Source organism: Gorilla gorilla, chromosome 18 (assembly GCF_029281585.2).
Source record: "Gorilla gorilla gorilla isolate KB3781 chromosome 18, NHGRI_mGorGor1-v2.1_pri, whole genome shotgun sequence".
Taxonomy (NCBI): domain Eukaryota; kingdom Metazoa; phylum Chordata; class Mammalia; order Primates; family Hominidae; genus Gorilla; species Gorilla gorilla.
The window spans coordinates 97852672-97867858 of NC_073242.2; the positions used below are offsets into that span (position 1 = coordinate 97852672).

Genomic DNA, 15187 nt, shown 5'->3' on the forward strand with positions numbered 1-15187 from the left:
TTTTCTTTTTTGAGATGGAGTTTTGCTCTGTCGCCCAGGCTGGAGTGCAGTGGCACGATCTCAGCTCACTGCAACCTCTGCCTCCCGGGTTCAAGCAATTCTCCTGCCTCAGCCTCCCAAGTAGCTGGGATTATAGGCACCCACCACCATACCTGGCTATTTTTTTATATTTTTGGTAGAGACGGGATTTCATCATGTTGGCCAGGCTGGTCTCGAACTCCCGACCTCAAGTGATTCACCCACCTCGGTCTCCCAAAGTTCTGGAATTACAGGCATGAGTCACTGTGCCCGGCCAGTACTTCATTTATTTTCAATGCTGACTGTTTTAGTTCACTTTGTGTTGCTATAAAAGAATCCCTGAGGCTGGGTAACTTATAATGAAAGATTTATTAACCTCACAGTTCTGCCGGCTGAGAAATTCAAGGACATGGCCCTGGCTCTGGCAAGAACTTTTGCGCTGTGTTACAATGTGGTGAATGTCAAAGGGGAAATGGACACCTGTGGGGTGGGGGGGAACCTGATGGGCATCCTGGCTTTATAGCAACCCATTCTCTAGGGAACTAATTAATTCCTGTGAGAACTATCCAGGCTCGTGAGAGCAAGACCTCCCTCACTTCCTTTTGTTCCCACTTCATTGTCCCCACCTCAGCAATGAGTGAGACCACTCCTACCACATCACTAATGAGCAAACCAAGTTTCTGGAAGCTTCTATAACATTCCGGCTAAGAAACTAGAGCTTTTGACAAGGAGCCAAGACCGGAAATAACTTTGCCCCTCCAAGGCATAAACTGAGACAGGGGGCTAGAAAAGGAACTCACAGTAGAAAATAATTGCAATTGATTATCCCAGGAATGCAAGGGCATTTCAACTGCAGAAACCGTATTCATGTAATGCACCACATTACCTGGTTAAAGGAGAAACATATTATCATGTCAATATCTGCAGGAAAAAGTAGTAGCTTGGAGTGGGTGCAGTGGCTTATGCCAGTAATCCCAGAACTTTGGGAGGCCGAGGTGGGTAGATTTCTTGAGCCCAGGAGCTCAAGACCAGCCTGTGTGACATGGTGGAATCCCATTTCTACAAAAAATACAAAAATTAGCTGAGTGTGGTGGTGTGCTCCTGTAGTCACAGCTACTCCAGAGGCTGGGATGGAAGGATGGCTTAAGCCCAGGTCGAGGCTACAGTGAGTCATGATTGCACCACTGTGCTCCAGACTGGGTGACGTAACAAGACTGTTTCAAAAAATAAAAATTAATAGGAGCAGCCGGGCGCAGTGGCTCACGCCTGTAATCCCAGCACTTTGGGAGGCTGAGGCGGGCGGATCACGAAGTCAGGAGATCGAGAACATCCTGGCTAACACAGTGAAAACCCACCTCTATTAAAAATACAAAAAATTAGCCAGGCATGGTGGCACACGCCTGTAATCCCAGCTAATCCGGAGGCTGAGGCTGGAGAATTGCTTGAACCCGTAAGGCAGAAGTTGCAGTGAGCCAAGATCATGCCACTGCACTCCAGCCTGGGCGAGAGAGCGAGACTCTGTCTCAAAAAAAAAAAAAAAAAAAAGAAAAAGAAAAGAAAAAAGAAAAAGAAAAAAAAAAAGACTAGGAGCAAATAAACTAAACTCCTAGCATAGGTTAATTTGATCTGGAGAGATAATGAGTGATTGTTGTTTTCTTGTTTTCTTCTTCCTTGTCCTTTACTTTCCCTCCCCTTCCCAAATTCCTGTATTAATTTAATTACAATGTTTCAGAATTCTTCCTTTTCTGTAGTATCACTTTAGGGATCTGACTTTCTTGGGCCAGCCCTCACACCTGTCTGTCGGCAAGCGGCCCCTACCCGAGTGTGCACAGCACCTGGCCCTGTGTGATCCGGGGGGCCTCTTGGCTTGTGCCCACCCATGCCTGCAAGCGCTGTGTTCTCGCCAAGGCCTCAGATCTCAGGCTTTGATCCTCCAAATGCTTGAAGAACATCAACCCATTAGTTTCATCCCCATGACTACACAGTGGGGTCGTGGGGGCTTCCCCTTCCTCCTCAGGCGAGTGGATCTGGTGCCCTCTAGCAGGCAGCTGAGGACAAGTTGAGAAGGGGATGTTTGTAGAAAAGGTGTTGGGAGGTGGGAGTGGGGGCAGCAACAGAGGCACTTGCCAGAGGCCATTTCCTTCCCTGGCAGGTGTGGAATGGAGGACTTTATCAGGGTCTTTAAATTTTTAAAGACTTTTGCTGGTGATGTTTTGTCTTGCTGTCACTGTTTTATCAAAGAGGGCGGGCAAATGGGCTTTGGTGTCCTTAACTATTGTGTATGAGGGTGTGAAAGCCAGGACTGCTACAGGGACCTGCAAAACGAAGATTCCTGGGTGGGGGCAGAGGTGGGGTAGGGGGTATTGGGAAGCAGGAGAACTGTTAGTGCCTCACGCTGAATTGCTGCTGGATTCTGGTTGTTCTTTCTGGTTTTGATCCATAGGTTCTGGATCACACCCTGGAAAACTAGAACTCAGATAAGACTGGTGTTTTGTTTCTTTAAACTTTTTTTCCTTTTTGTTTACTTGGTCTTTTGTGTAGGAGAAATCCACTACCACCTCAACTTCTACTATAAGGTTGGCAGCCCTGAGGATCCTTTTTTTTTTTGAGATGAAGTCTCGCTCTGTCGTCCAGGCTGGAGTGCAATGGCGCGATCTCATCTCACTGCAACCTCTGGCTCCCGGGTTCAAGCGATTCTCCTGCCTCAGCCTCCCGAGTAGCTGGGATTACAGGTGCCCACCACCACAACCGGCTAATTTTTATTTTTGGTAGAGACAGGCTTTCGCCACGTTGGTCAGGCTGGTCTCAAACTCCTGACATCAGGTGATCCACCTGCCTTGCCCTCCCAAAGTGCTGGGATTACAGCCGTGAGCCACCACATCTGGCCTTTTTTTTTTTTTTTTTTTTTTTTGAGACAGGGTCTTGCCGGGTTGCCCAGGCTGCAGTGCAGTGGCACAATCACAGCCCACTGCAGCCTCAACCTGCCGGGCTCAAGCGATCCTCAGCCTCCTGAGTACCTGGGACTATAAGTGTGTGCCACCATGACTGGCTAATTTTTATTTATTAATTTATTTTTATTTTTTCATAGAGACAGGGGGCTCATTATGTTGCCCAAACTGGTGTTGAACTCCTGGCCTCAAGCCATCCTCCTGCCTCGGCCTCCCAAAGTGCTGGGATTCCAGGCATGAGGCACTCTGCCTGGCCTAGAACTCCTTTTTTAATGGAGCATGTTATGAATGTATTCCTGCTTCCACAGGAATGAGGAGTAGACAGTTCCACACTAGTCCACAAAAGACTAGTTTTTAACTCACAGTTAGCACACTTTTTTTAGTAGAAAACGAATAGGAAAAAAAGATACAGATATGCCGCAGAGAGAGAGAGGACAAAATTACTCATAATTTCATCACCTGGAAATGTGGTTTTGATGTCTGTTCTCCATTCATTCATTCAATAAGTATTTATTGAGCACCTATTATTTGCTGTTTTGAATCCTGGGGATCTAACCGTGAGCTTAAACACTCTCTGTCCTCATATGGTTCACAGCCTAGTGAGGAGATATAATTTAACCAAAGATTAAAATTAAATGTGGATAATTAGCCAAGTTGTCTACACATAAATGGACAATTTAAACAATGACAAGAGCTAGTATATTCAGTCCTACAAGAGCATAAAATATTGGGCTCTGGTTGGGCACAATGGTTCGAATATCTGGAATCCCAGCACTTTGGGAGGCCAAGGCAGGAGGATCACTTGAGCCCAGGAGTTTGAGACCAGCCTGGGCAACATGGCAAAACCCCATTTCTACAAAAAGTACAAAAATTAACATGGCATGGTGGTGTGCACCTGTGGTTTCAGCTACTTGGGAGGCTGAGGTAGGAGGACTGATTGAGCCCAGGGGGGCTGGAGGGTTGGTGGGAGTAGAGGTTGCAGTGAGCCTAGATGGTGCCACTTCCTTCCAGTCTGGGTGACAGAGCAAGATTTTGTCTCAAAAAAAAAAAAAAAAGTTTTCTGACCTAGTTAGAGAAGTCAGGGAAGGCTTCCCTAAGGAAACAGCACTCAGCTAAGATTGAAGGATAAGTGTAAATTAAGTGGAAAAGAAGAAACAAAGAAGAGTGCTCCAGGCAGAGGAAAGAGCAGGAGCAAAAGACCTGTAGCAGAAAAGATTACGGCACATTCAAGGGATGGACAGAGGACCTACGGCTAGAGCACAGGGCAATGTGGGCGGGAGAGTAGTCAGGGGCCAGACCAGACAGCCCCTGAAGACTTTGTTAAGAGCTTTTATTTCAGAGAATGGGAAACCATTAAAGGGTTTTTATTCAGAGAAGGTGACATTAACAGGCTTTCTTTTGGAAAATACTACTTATTACATACTTTGTGCATTTATGTACTACTTTTTTCGCAAGAGGCAATTATTCTTTACTTATCATTATTATCATTTTGAGACAGAGTTTCACTCTTGTCGCCCGGGTTGGAATGCAATGGTGCAGTCTCGGCTCACTGCAACCTCTGCCTCCGAGTTCAAGCAATTCTCCTGCCTCAGCCTCCCGAGTAGCTGGGATTACAGGCACCTGCCTCCATGCCCAGCTAATTTTTGTATTTTTAGTAGAGACGGGGTTTTACCACGTTGGCCAGGCTGGTCTCGAACCCCTGACCTCAGGTGATCCGCTCGCCTCAGCCTCCCAGAGTGCTGAGATTACAGGCGTGAGCCACTGCGCCTAGATATTATTTTTATTTCTTTCTTTATTTTTGAAATGGAGTCTCGCTCTATTGCCTGGGCTGGAGTGCAATGGCACAATCATTTGCGGCTCACTGCAACCTCTGCCTCCCGGGTTCAAGAGATTCTCTTGCTTCAGCCTCCTGAGTAGCTGGGATTACAGGCACACACCACCACGCCCAGTTAATTTTTGTATTTTTAATAGAGAAGGGGTTTCACCATGTTGGCCAGGCTGGCCTTGAGCTCTTGACCTCAGGTGATCTGCCTGCCTCAGCCTCCCAAAGTGCTGGGATTACTGGCATGAGCCACCGCACCCGGCCGTTATTTTTTTTTTTTTTTTTTTTGAGTTGGAGTTTCGCTTTTGTCGCCCAGGCTGGAGTACAATGGCAACATCTTGGCTCGCTGGAAACTCCACCTTCCTGGTTCAAGCAATTCTCCTGCCTCAGCCTCCTGAGTAGCTGGGATCACACGCGTGCACCACCATGGCCAGCTAATTTTTGTGTTTTTAGTGGAGATGGGGTTTCACCATGTTGGCCAGGCTGGTCTCCAACTCCTGACCTCAAGTGATCCACCTGCCTTGGCCTCCCAAAGTGCTGACATTACAGGCATGAGCACCGCACCCAGCCTTTTTTTTTTTTTTTTTGAGACAGGGTCTTACTCCATCATCCACGCTGGAGTGCAGTGGCATGATCAAGGCTCATTGCGGCCTTCACCTCCCAGATTCAAGCAATCCTCCCACCTCAGCTTCCTGCGTAGCTGGGATCACAAGTGTGCACCACAACACAAAAATCCAATTCTTATGGAGCTGACATTTTGCGGAAGTGCGTTCAGATTCTGGGCGTTTTGGATTTTGATTCTAGTTTCTCAAATTGTCACATGACTTTGGGCCTCAGTTAAAAAATGTAGATTCTTGGCCGGGCACGGTGGCTTACGCCTGTAATCTCAGCACTTTGGGAGGCCAAGGCGGGCAGATCACGAGGTCAAGAGATCGAGACCATCCTGGCTAACACGGTGAAACCCCGTCTCTACTAAAAATACAAAAAATTAGCCAGGTGTGGTGGCAGGTGCCTGTAATCCCAGCTACTCAGGAGGCTGAGGCAGGAGAATGGCGTGAACCCAGGAGGTGGAGCTTGCAGTGAGCAGAGATCCCGCCAGTGCACTCCAGCCTGAGCGACAGAGCGAGACTCCGTCTTAAAAAAAAAAAAAAATAGATAGATAGATAGATAGATAGATAGATAGATAGATAGATAGATTCTTGGCCTGACCACAGTCTTAATGAATTAATAAGGGGAAGGTAGTATGTGGAAGAGTTAACAAGCTCTCTAAAGTTATTCAGAACAGCTGGAAAATAAGAGATTAAGTGAATTAAACTGCCTCCCTCCTCCTTTTCCCAAACACTGATCAGCCACTCAGCAATCCTGCATATACATCTGTTGATATACTAAATTTTCCAAAATATTTATCATAAGAAGTGGGTTCAGATGGCTTGAAGGAGAAGCAAGTCCAAACATCAGAACCAGACATTTGACCTTGAACGAGAAAGTGGTGGGGGAAGCAGAAAGTGCTGTCCTTGGCCCTGTTTTTTGTCTGCCACTGAGCTTGCTGTGCACCCATGGGCAGGTCACATTACTGATCTAAATCTTGGTGTGCTCATCACCAAAACGAAGTTATGCTTTCTCAGATAGTACCAGTTCATGGAAAGGTGCTGGGTTAACTGCATCAAAATCACCTGGAGAGCTTATTACATCTCCAGATTGCTGGGCCCAATAGATTGGAAGAGTCTGATTCAGGGGGGATAGGATGGCATCCATCACTTCCTCTATTTTTATTTTATTTTATTTTTATTTTTATTTTTTTCTGAGACAGTCTTGCTCTGTCGCCCAGGCTGGAGTGCAGTGACACTGTCTCGGCTCATGGCAACCTCCGTCTCCTGGGTTTGGGCGATTCTCCTGCCTCAACCTCCCGAGTATCTAGGAATACAGGCCCATGCCACCATACCTGGCTAATTTTTGGGTTTCTCCATGTTGGCCAGGCTGGTCTCGAACTCCTGACTTCAAGTAGTCCGCCAGCCTCGGCCTCCTGAAGAGCTGGTATTACAGGTGTGAGCCACTGCACCTGGCCTTCCTGGGCAACTTTTGATATGGATCCAGATATGGGATCTTGCTGGGCTAGATCAAACTCTCTGTGCCTCAGCTTTCTCATCTGTAATGTGTAATCATTCCCCTGATGGTAGAATTAAATAAGCTAACTTCCATCATGCACTTAGAACAGTGTCTGGCATGTAGTAAGTACTGTGTAAGTTTTAACTATTCTATCAGTCAGGGTCCAATCAGGAAGACAAAAACCACTGTGAGTATTTAAACCAGAGGAGCCTGGGTAACACAGGGAGACCCCATCTCTACAACAAATAAAAATTAGCCAGGCATGGTGGTGTGCACTTGTAGTCCTAGCTACTTGGGAGACTGAGGTGGGAGGATTGCTTGAGCCCAAGAGGTTGAGGCTGCAGTGAGCTGTGATGACAGCACTGCACTCCAGCCTGGACAACAGAGTGAGACCCTATCTCAGAAAAAAAAAAAAAAAAAGAGGTAATGGAGAGGATGAGAAGACAAACGGGGATGGTGATGCAACACAGAGATTAGACAGCATGAAGTCTGCTACCCCTTAGCAAAAGGAAGAAAGGGAAAGGTGACGAGGCGCAGTGATTCACGCCTGTAATCCCAGCACTTTGGGAGGCTGAGGCGGGTGGATCACGAGGTCAGGAGTTCGAGACCAGCCTGGCCAATATGGTAAAACCCATCTCTACTAAAAATACAAAAATTAGTTGGGTGTGGTGGTACACGCCTGTAGTCCCAGCTCCTCAGAAGGCTGATGCAGGAGAATCGCTTGAACCCGGAGGCGGAGGTTGCAGTGAGCCGAGATTGCGCCACTGCACTCCAGCCTGGGTGACAGAGCGAGATGGTGTCTTAAAAAAAAAAAAAAAAAAAAAAAAAAAAAAAGGCCGGGTGCCGTGGCTCACGCCTGTAATCCCAGCACTTTGGGAGGCCGAGGCGGGCGGATCACGAGGTCAGGAGATCGAGACCATCCTGGCTGACACGGTGAAACCTTGTCTCTACTAAAAATACAAAAAATTAGCCGGGCGCGGTGGTGGGCGCCTGTAGTCCCAGCTACTCAGGAGGCTGAGGCAGGAGAATGGTGTGAACCCGGGAGGCGGAGCTTGCAGTGAGCCGAGATCGCGCTACTGCACTCCATCCAGCCTGGGCAACAGAGCGAGACTCCGTCTCAAAAAAAAAAAAATGAAGAAAGGGAAAGGTGGTATCACTGGAGCCTAGAGTCTGGGGTCACCTGGGAGACCCACAGCCAAGCTGGATCTGCAGACAAGACACAGCCACTTCTTAGGCATTGTTGAGCAAGCTCTCTGGCTCTTTTGTTTGTCCTGCCTCCTGCCCTCCCACTAGTGCCTCCATCAGCTGAATCCAGAAGGATGTCGTCTTTCAAGGGAGCCTGGGAAGCAGTCTGCAGGGGTCACCCTTGCCTTTTAGGGGAAGGATGAAGAATGGCTCTGAGAGCAGATTCGTATATTTTGTTATTATTATTATTATCATTATTATTTTATTTAAGGTCCTTTTTGGTCCTAAAGTTCTCAGAGTTTCTAGACCTTAACCAACCACTGCAGCGGGACCCGGGGCGTCATGAGTGCTTATTGTCTAATTGACTCCTTGCCCTCAGTGTACACACGTACACAAATGCTTGGCTTCTGTTCTCTGGAAACTGACAGCTCAGGCCTTGGCAAAAATTCCCCAGTGCTGAAGGCAGCACAGCCCCACCCAAGATTCAGGGAAAGGGAAGGTATGCAGCCCAGGTTTCTCGACCTGGGCAGGCTGCCTCAGCATCTTTAAGGATTCAGAAGTGATAAATAGGAAGAGCTGGCCGGTGATGTCACAAGGCAAATAGACGGGTCCTGAGGGGGTCAGGAACAGACGCAAAAAGGTAAGATTGTGGAATCCCTCTCACAGAGCCCTGGGGTGTGAGGTGCCAGGAATTAGAGCCTCACCCGGCTTTAAGGCCACTTCCTGGAAGACTGGAAAACACCCTCTTGTCTTTGGGACACATCCCTTTAAGTGTGCTCCGTGGGAGTGAAGCTCTGGGAAGTTTACTACCAAAAATGGGCAGAAAAGCTCTTTCTGAATGTTTCTTGGAAGACCCAGAATTTAACCTTGACCAAAGGCAAATGTGTTTATTTTGAAACGTTCTTAGAGAAAGGATTGAATATTGTGGAATTCTTCCAAATACACAAAAGACCTGTTCCCCCAAATCATTCTTCCAGCAAATATTTATGGGTAGCAGCTTGGCTACTAAGTCAGGCAATGAGTTTGGGAGCGAGAACTAGATTAGCCTGTTGCTTTGCCTCTGCCCTGGCTATGTGGCCTTGGGCAAGGGACTTAACTTCAGTTACTTTATCTGTAAAATAGGAATAATAAGAATTACCTTGTAAATTTATGAGGATTAAAATGAGCTTATGTATGAGAGTATTTAGCACAGAGTCTGGTATCCAGTGAGTAATCAGGAAATGGTAATAGTTCATTTTATTATGACTCGCATGGCTTGTATGACACTTTGCAAAACACTTTCCCCTATATTAGCTGATTGGATCTCCTCTCAGCTCTGTGAGGTGGGTCAGGGAACCAACATTGATCTTGACTCTACTGTGGATCTAGCACCCTGCCACATGCTTAACAGTGATCAACTTGTTGGTTTCAGTTATTCAATACATATTTGAGTATCTATTTTATGCCAGGCTATTCTATGCACTGGAGATACAGCAATAAACAAAGGAGACAAAAGCCCCTGCTTCTCGCAGAGGATACACTCAATGCAGGGAGACAGACAATGAGTACAATTTAACAAACTCTTATGTAAACTGTCTCCTAAAGTGCTTCACAAATATTAACTCACAACCTATGAGGAAGTTGTTATTATGCTTATCCCATTTTACAGATTAGAACACTGAGTTCCAAGGGGATTGAAAGTCACAAGGTCTCACAGCTAAGGAGAGCTGGATTCAGGATTCAAAGCCAGGCAGTGTGACTCCAGAGTCCATGCTCTTAATCTTTTTTTTTTTTTTTCTTTTTTTGAGGCAGAGTCTCCCTCTGTCGCCCAGGCTGGAGTGCAGTGGTGCAATCTCGGCTCACTGCAGTCTCCGGGTTCAAGTGATTCTCCCACCTCAGCCACCCGAGTAAATGGGACTACAGGCATACACTACCATGCCTGGCTAATTTTTTGTATTTTTAGTAGAGACAGGGTTTCACTATGTTTCCCAGGCTGGTCTCAAACTCCTGAGCTCAAGCAATCTGCCCGCCTCAGCCTCCCAAAGTTCTGGGATTACAGGCATGAGCCACTGTGCCCAGTCCATGCTCTTAATCTCTACTATAGGTCATCTCTCAAAAAAAAAATCATATATATACTAATAAATTAAAGTATGATAAGTGCTATGAAAACATATAGGCTGGATGTGGGGCTCACACCTGTAATCCCACTGCTTAGGGAGGCCGAGGCAAGAGGATCACTTGAGCCCAGGAGTTGGAGACCAGCCTGGGCAACAGTGAGACCCCGGCTCTACAAAGATAACTTTTACAAAGCTTAAAAAAAAAAAAAAGCAGAGTAAAGGGAAAAGAGAGTGATGGGAGAGTGCTGTCTCTGCAGGGGGCTCGGGGAGGCCTCTCTGATGAGCCACATCTGAGCAGAGACCTGAAGGAGGTGAGGAAGAGGGGCAGGTGGATGTCTGGGAAGAGCGATCCAAGCAGAGGGAATGGCCAGTGCAAAGGCCTGTGGCGGGCCCACCCCTGATGTTGGGAAAGCTCAGGGATCTAGTGGGAGCCAAAGTGGAAGATGGCTTGGCCTGAGCCTCTGGAAGGAAAGAGTGCAGGAGGCGCAGGTGCGTCGGGGAAGGCCAGGAGTTCAGTTTGGGATAATCTCACCATCACCCATCAAGTGGAAAGCTCCGAGGGGCCTAGAGGGGTCAAGGAACTCACACCAGGTCACTCAGGCAGTCATTTTCAGAGGCACGATTCACAACTCAGGTCTGTGGACCCTAACTTCAGGCCATGGGCATGTCTTAGTTTGGGTGCTGTGGGGAAGTCTGGAGAGGTAAGAGTCTGATAGCCCTGACCTCTGACCCTGTGTTGGTCCATTTGCATTGCTGTAAAGGAATACCAGAGACTGGGTAATTTATAAAGAAAAGAGGTTTATTTTGGCTCATGGTTCTGCAAGCTGTACAGAAAGCATGGTGCTGGCATTCGCTTCTGCTGAGGGCCTCCAGAAGCTTCCAATCATGGTGGAAGGCAAAGTGGGGACGTGTCACATGGAGAGAGGGTGAGTAACAGAGAGGTGGGGGAGGCACCAGGCTCTTTAAACAGCACACAGCACCAAGGGAGGGGAGTTCAAAAACTGGAAAAGTGATCCCAGGGAGTCCAAGCAGGGTCCTGACAGTGTCCACTACACTTCCCTTCCCTATTTCAGAAATGGCATTGTCTGGCTGGGTGTGGTGGCTCATACCTGTAATCCCAGCACTTTGGGAGGTGGAGGAGGGAGGATCGCTTGAGCAATCCTCCTGGCTGGAATTCAAGACTAGCCTGGGCAACATAGCAAGACCTCATCTCTACTAAAAATAAAAATAAAAAACTAGCTGGGCATAATGGTATGCACCTATAGTCCCAGCTATTTGGGAGGCTGAAACAAGGATTTCTTGAGCCTGGGAGATCAAGGCTGCAGTGATCTGTGATTGTGCCACTGCACTCCAGCCTGGGCAACAGAATAAGACTCTGTCTCAAAAAAGGAAATGGTATTGTCATCCTGCTGATCGCTCAGGCCAGGCCAAAAACCCTGGAGTCATTCTTGACCTGCTCTGCCTCTCATACTCCACATCCAATCTTTTGGCCAATTTTGTTGACAATACTTCAAAATATACCCAGAATCTGATCACGGGTTTTTTTATTTTTTTAGTAAATTAAAAAAAAAGTGGTAAAATACACATAACATAAAATTTACCACCTTAACCATTTCTTAGTATTCTTCAGTGGTATTAACTGCGTTCCTATTGTGCAACCATTGCCACCATCCATTGAACTCTTTTCATTCTGCAAAACCGAAACTGTGTACCTGTTAAACATTTTGTTTATCCATTCATCTATCAGTGGGTGCTTGGATTGGTCCTACCTTTTGACTATTATGAATAATGCTGCTATGAACATGGGTGTACAAACATCTCTTCAAGTCCTGCTTTTTTTTTTTTTTTTTTTTGATATGAAGTTTCACTCTGTCACCCAGGCTGGAGTGCAATGGCGCAATCTCGGCTCACTGCAACCTCTGCCTCCTGGGTTCGAGCAATTCTTCCACCTCAGCCTCCCAAGTAGCTGGAATAACAGACGTGCACCATTACGCCCAACTAATTTTTGTATTTTTAGTAGAGACGGCGTTTTGCCATGTTGCCCAGGCTGGTCTCAAACTCCTGACCTCAAACGATCCACCTGCCTCGGCCTCCCAAATTGCTAGGATTACAGACGTTGAGCCACCATGCCTGGCCCCTGCTTTCACTTTTTTTGAGTATATACCCAGACATGGAATTGCTGGATCATATGGTAATTCTATTTTTTTTTTCTTAGGGAACTACCATACTGTTTTCCATAGCGACTGCACCATTTTACATTCCCACCAACAGCACACAAGGATCCTAATTTCTCCACATCCTCACCAATGCTTGTTACTTTCTGGGTTTTAAAAAATCTTCTGCCAGGCATGGTGGTTCATGTCTGTAATCCCAACACTTTGGGAGACTGAGGCAAGAAGATCGCTTGAGCCCAGGAGTTAGAGACCAGCCTGGGCCACATGGAGATGCTGTCTCTACAAAAAAAAAAAAATTAGAAAATTAAAAAATTAGGCCGGGTGCAGTGGCTTATGCCTGTAATCCCAGCACTTTGGGAGGTCGAGGTGGGCAGATCACCTGAGGTCAGGAGTTCAAGACCAGCCTGGCCAACATGGCAAAACCCCATCTCCATTAAAAATACAAAAATTAGCTGGGCGTGGTGGCACCCGCCTGTGGCCCCAGCTACTCAGGAGGCTGAGGCAGGAGAATCGCTTGAACCTGGGAGGCAGAGGTTGCAGTGATCCCAGATCGCACCACTGCACCCTAGCCTGGGCGACACAGCGAGACTCCATCTCAAAAAAAAAAAAAAAAATTAGCCAGGCGTGATGGCACACACCTTTATTTCCAACTACTTGGGAGGGTGAGGTGGGAGGATCGCACTTGAGCCTGACAGGTTGAGGCTGCAGTGAGCTGTGATCATGCCACTGCGCTGCACTCCAGCTGGGGTGACAGCAAGACCCTGTCTCAAAAAAAAAAAAAAAAAAAAAGTCTGACTGTTTCAGACCCACTCCATAATGACCAGCCTGAACCAAGCCATTTCATCTTTTGCCTGGATAACTGCAATGGAGCCCCCACCAGCCTCCCTGCTTCCCTTGTCCCTTATAATTTTCTCAACATCACTCCTCTGCTCAAAACCAACAGTGGCTGCCTCCCCTCATTCCCCAAGTAGGGGCCAAAGTTCTTACAATGGCCTACATGCTCTACAAGGTGTGATCCTGGCCCTCCCATACTCTGACTCATTTCCTACTTGCTCTCTCTACTCCAGCCACACTGGGTTTCTTGCTGTTCCAAGTAATCTACTGCCTCGGGGCCTCTGCCCTGTTTTCTCTGCCTGGAATGCTCTTTCCAAAGCGTGGTTCCTTCACTTCCTTCAAGTCTTTGTTCTAATGCCACTTTATGAGTAAGGCCTCTGGGCTTTCTTGTTTGCTCTCCGAGTTCCCATCATTTTCTGCCCTTCTGTGCCCTGTCCTGAGCCTGGGGAGAATGACCCCTCTAGAAAGCAACCTGGGCTTTCTTGCCTCAGGCTTCTGAGTGGGTTTGGTGAATGGGAGGTGCCACCAGGAGATGAAAGGCAAGAAGGGAGAGACGCTGGGGTATTTTTTTCCCTGCACTTTCTCTGCTCTGCTCTGGGCAGTGGCTGTGCCTTCCTCGATCACGGCTGCATTTGGGAATGGATCCCACACTTCCCTGTCCCCTTATCCACGGACTTCCAATAACATGATTTTCTCTCTGACCTTCAGTTCTCAAAGTAGTCATGCCTTCCAGCTCTTGTTTGTCTCTCTGGTGCCTCAACACCCCTGTTGTCTGGGCTCCCTGAACCCTGCCCATTTCTCTCGTCCCTTCCTTAAGACTTGAACCTCCCGGCTGGGTGCAGTCTCTAACGCCTGTAATCCCAGCACTTTGGGAGGTCGAGGCGGGCGGATTGCCTGAGGTCAGGAGTTTGAGATCAGCCCGGCCAACATGGTGAAACCCCGCCTCTACTAAAAATACAAAAATTAGCTGGGGATGGTGGCAGGCGCCTGTAGTCCCAGCTACTCGGGAGGCTGAGGCAAGAGAATCGCTTGAACCCGTGAGGTGGAGGTTGCAGTGAGACGAGATCTCGCCATTGCACTCCAGCCTGGGCAACAAGAGCAAGACCTCGTCTCAAAAAAAAAAAAAAAAAAAAGAAAAGACTTGAACCTCCTGAGTTCGATTCTGTTTCCTGCTAGACCCTGACTGGCACACCTTGTGAATCACTTTATTTCCAATTTCCAAATCCAATCCCAATCCACCCCCTCCCCCCTTTTTTGAGCTAGGGTCTCACTTTGTGCTGTTGGGAATGTAAAATGATGCAGTCGCGGCCAGGCGCGGTGGCTCACGCCTGTAATCCCAGCACTTTGGGAGGCTGAGGCAGGCGGATCACTTGAGGTCAGGAGTTCTAGACCAGCCTGGCCAACATGGTGAAACCCGGTCTTTACTAAAAATACAAAAATTAGCCGGGCATGGTGGTGCGCACCTGTAGTCCCAGCTACTGAGAGGCTGAGGCAGGAGAATCGCCTGAACCCAGGAGGCAGAGGCTGCAGTGAGCCGAGATCGCGCCACTGCACTCCAGCCTGGGCATGGCAGCGAGATGTCTCAAAAAAAAAAAAAAAGTGCAGTTGCTATGGAAAACAGTATGGTGTTTCCTCAAAAAATAAAGCAGGCTGGAGTGCAGTGGTGCGATCATAGTTCACTGCAGCCTCAACCTCCTGGGCTCAAGCTGTCCTCCCGCCTTAGCCTTCTGAGTAGCTGGGACTACAGGCCCGTGCCAGCAAGCTGGGCTAATTTTTTTGTGTGTGTTTTTTGTAGAGACAGGGGTCTCGCTGTGTTGCCCAGGCTGGTGTCAAACTCCTGGGCTCATCCACCCACCTCAGCCTCCTAAATGGGATTACAGGCGTGAACCACTGCCCACTGCGCCGGGCCCCCCTGTCCTTGTTCTTGTACACAGTACATGTTACCATCTAACATATTATATTTCCACGTATTTTTTCACTTTCCTCTACCCTGCACACTCTGGA

At 47.7% G+C, this 15187-nt stretch overlaps 2 non-coding genes across 2 annotated transcripts; both read right to left on the reverse strand.

Moving 5' to 3' along the window:
* Positions 1 to 2551: 2551 nt before the first annotated feature.
* Positions 2552 to 2682, reverse strand: LOC115931163 (small nucleolar RNA U109). The gene has a single exon (XR_004067709.1). It is a non-coding gene; the product is annotated as a small nucleolar RNA U109 (small nucleolar RNA).
* Positions 2683 to 3196: 514 nt separating this feature from the next.
* Positions 3197 to 3301, reverse strand: LOC115931164 (small nucleolar RNA U109). The gene has a single exon (XR_004067710.1). It is a non-coding gene; the product is annotated as a small nucleolar RNA U109 (small nucleolar RNA).
* Between the last annotated feature and the right edge of the window lie 11886 nt (positions 3302 to 15187).